The following is a 3,254-nucleotide window of genomic DNA, read 5'->3' as shown; positions in this document are numbered from 1 at the left end:
GAAAAAATCTTTCATTCCTTTAGAGACAGCATGAAAAGTCAGCTGAGTACAAAACATAGAGAGGAAAACAAGAAGAAAAGGGACAAGAAGAGACGGACAAAACCTAGAACAGATAATGTCTATTGTATTAAAATATCTGTATTTGTATTATGGGTCTGTTTTATGTGTTAGCTTCTCACTTCAGAGGGCCCCCTGCCTGTCTTTGCCTAGGGCCCCAAATTTCCTAAATCCGCCCCTTGTCCTGCATCCCAGCAGCTGTGTGGCTTTTCTAAGACTTAAAACATCAGTTTGTTTTGTTAACTTTGAATGCTTTTTTAAAGAACTTTTTTGAACAGTACTTGATAATTTTGAGAGGAACACACGCTACCTTGCAAAGGTATTGACACCCCTTGAGATTTAACAGATTTTCTTGTCTCCTCCCTGTGGAAACTTTGAAGAAGAAGACTAGGAACACATGTGGAGCAGAAATGGAGGCCACTTGACCAACGCTAGTGATGCTGCGAAGGTAAAAACCCATGTCAGTTTTTAAAAACCTTAATCCACAGTCCGAATCTCCTTTCCAGAACCAAAATAGTAAGTATTTTTTTCTGTGAGGCTGATAAATATGATGCCTTTCTTTTTTTGTTAATCCCTATTTTAGATATTTGGACAATTGCTCCAAATGTCTGAACCTAGATACTGACACTGAAGAGGTGAGCCATCCTAACAACTAGCATCTTGGGATAAATGCTGGTGCATCACAGCTGGGAATCTCCACCTGTCCTACAGTGCTGGACTTCCCCCTGACTCCTCAGACCACGAGAACGCGGTGACGAGTATTAACACACATTCGGAGTTTGCACTCTGCTTGCTTGGGTGCAAAGAATTAAACAAAGAGTGTTGGTTTAAAACGTCTTGCACAGCACTGAAACTTCCAAATCTCATTGCAACACAGCAGAATATCATGTTGAGACTAGAGCAGACATTGGGATAACCACTGAATGCCTTTGCTCAGAATTTCACTGTAATCTGGCCAATAGTTGCTCAGTCTGGACCAGTTTGCCATAATTTGGGCTATTAAACAACATGCCTAAAAAAAACACTTTGGTCTTTGGCATGCACAGTATTCCCTCACCTAAAATTATACCTGTTATTGCAAGTCTAACCCCACCCACCAACTATTAACTCTGCCTTTCATTTTTGCTTTATTTCTTCCAAAGTGTTTTTATAGGTTCGCCTGATCCAGAGGCTTGAGCAGCAATCAGCGGCTGCTTTCAGTCTTGTCCTTTCAGTTCCCTTTGTTGGAAAACTTCTTTGTTTAGCTGTCAGATTGTGACGCCAAAGCCTCTCAGGCACACGGCCATAAAATCTGCTCCACTGTTCAAGACGTCAGGTGTTAATCATGTAGATATCTTTCTTTGTTGCACCATAAGCTGGGTAATAACAACGAAGCATTTAATAAAAGTCTAAGTGTTTTAAGTGGACAGCATTCAGAGCTAAACGTGTCTTTTATTTCCCTGCTCCATCTAATCTCTTATCACACACGGCTCAGCTGGTCTCTTCTCCTTTCATTGTGTCCTAAATGATCTCAGCTGCACACTGTGTTTCCTGATTGCTTGGTGAAGATGTGTGCCAGTAAGGGTTCCCTGTCATCCAGGACATGGCAAATCCAAAAGCGTTGAAAAAAACCCAAAACAGATAAAAACGTTTTTTAAAATCTTTTGCACTTTGTCCAAATGTCTTCCGCAATTTAGAGCTAATGTGGGAGAAGAAGTGGCTGCCTAGTGGTTAGAGCATAGGGCTTGGAATCCTGAGGTTGTGAGTTTGAAACTGCCACACTGGCTCTCTGATTAAGACCCTTAACCCCACACTGCTACCTGAGCACCAATAAAGTTCAATTTATTGATTGAGAAGGAGTGGCGGCCTAGTGGTTAGAGCATTGTAGCCTCGTGAGACCTTCCTGATCTCGCGAGCTTTCAAAATTTCACTCGCTAATCAGTCTGGAGACTCTCCGTTAAAGAAAATTTGGAGCCGTTCACCAAACGAACGTCCAATCAGCGTTGGCTTTGAGGCGGGTTGAGGTGTGACGCAACGAGAAGCGCGACAGTTCAGTCTAAAGAACATGGCGGCTTCGTCCGATGAAACTAGCGTTAGCGTGGCTATCGAGCAAGTTTTATCGGAATTACAGAGTATTTCTTCACTGAAAGAAGAGCAAAACACTGCTCTGGAGGCTTTTCTCAGAGGAAAAGATGTTTTTGCTCTTCTCTCGACTGGTTTTGGCAAGAGTTTGATCTATCAATTGCCTCCTCTTCATCATCGCTCTGTTAGTACGTCATATGCTTCCTTGATCTGATTGGTTTATTTGGCCCGTCTATCACCAACATAGGCCAATCAGCTAACCAGTATTTTCGCCCCTTTCCAAAATTACTGCAACGGAAGGTTTCCAGATGGATATGCGGAGCAAAACCATCCGAAGGAGTCAGGTTAAGGGCATTGCGCTTGGGTTCTAGAGGTTCTGAGTTTGAGCCCCACCCCCACGGACTGCCACTCTGGGTCTCCAAGCACAGATCCTCAACCCCACGCTGCTCCCTGGGCGCCACACAATGGCAGCCCACTGCTCCCCGAATGGGATGGGTTAAATGCAGAGAGTGAATTTTGTACTTGTGACAGTATAATGACAATAAAAGCTGAAAAAAGAAGTTCCTAGCTTACTTTTTTTTATTGAAGGGAAGAAGAGGATTTTAGGGTGTGTGGGGGCACGGCTTTATGTATTTGACCAGCTTCATGTTTCCTCATCAGCTCTGTCAATCATAGAAGCCAGAGAGCCTGCTGTCATCGAACACGTGTTTTTATTGACCTACACGGGTTACGAAACCGTGAGCGTGAAGGCTACCTCCTGGTATGTTGAGCAGCAGCTATTTATGAGCCGTCTGAATGTGAATTCTGATGTTTATATTCCCACTCCTGATCTATGTGCCTTGGGTGTTGCCTAAGGGGTAACAATGAGGAATTGTCTTCAAGTCTTTACTTGAGCAGCTACATTGCCTCACTTCCTTTGGCTCAGTTACAGCATTTTTCTTCCTTGACTCAGCTATTTTAGGACTGACAGCGGAGCAAGAACTGCTGATAAGTAAAAATAAATAAAAACCTGATTCTGGCTTCGTCTCACCTCCGTTTAGAGTTTAGATTAGCGTGCAGTTTCAGATGGTCGGGATCCATTTTCCTGTATGCTCTCATGTCATCAGTTTGATTATAAAGAGAAAGTGAAGCTACAG

The sequence above is a fragment of the Cyprinodon variegatus genome, unplaced genomic scaffold, assembly GCF_000732505.1.
Source record: "Cyprinodon variegatus isolate N-32 unplaced genomic scaffold, C_variegatus-1.0 Scaffold11, whole genome shotgun sequence".
In the NCBI taxonomy this organism is placed as follows: Eukaryota; Metazoa; Chordata; class Actinopteri; order Cyprinodontiformes; family Cyprinodontidae; genus Cyprinodon; species Cyprinodon variegatus.
The sequence above is the reverse complement of the archived record's forward strand: the minus strand, read 5'-3'. Positions refer to the sequence as shown.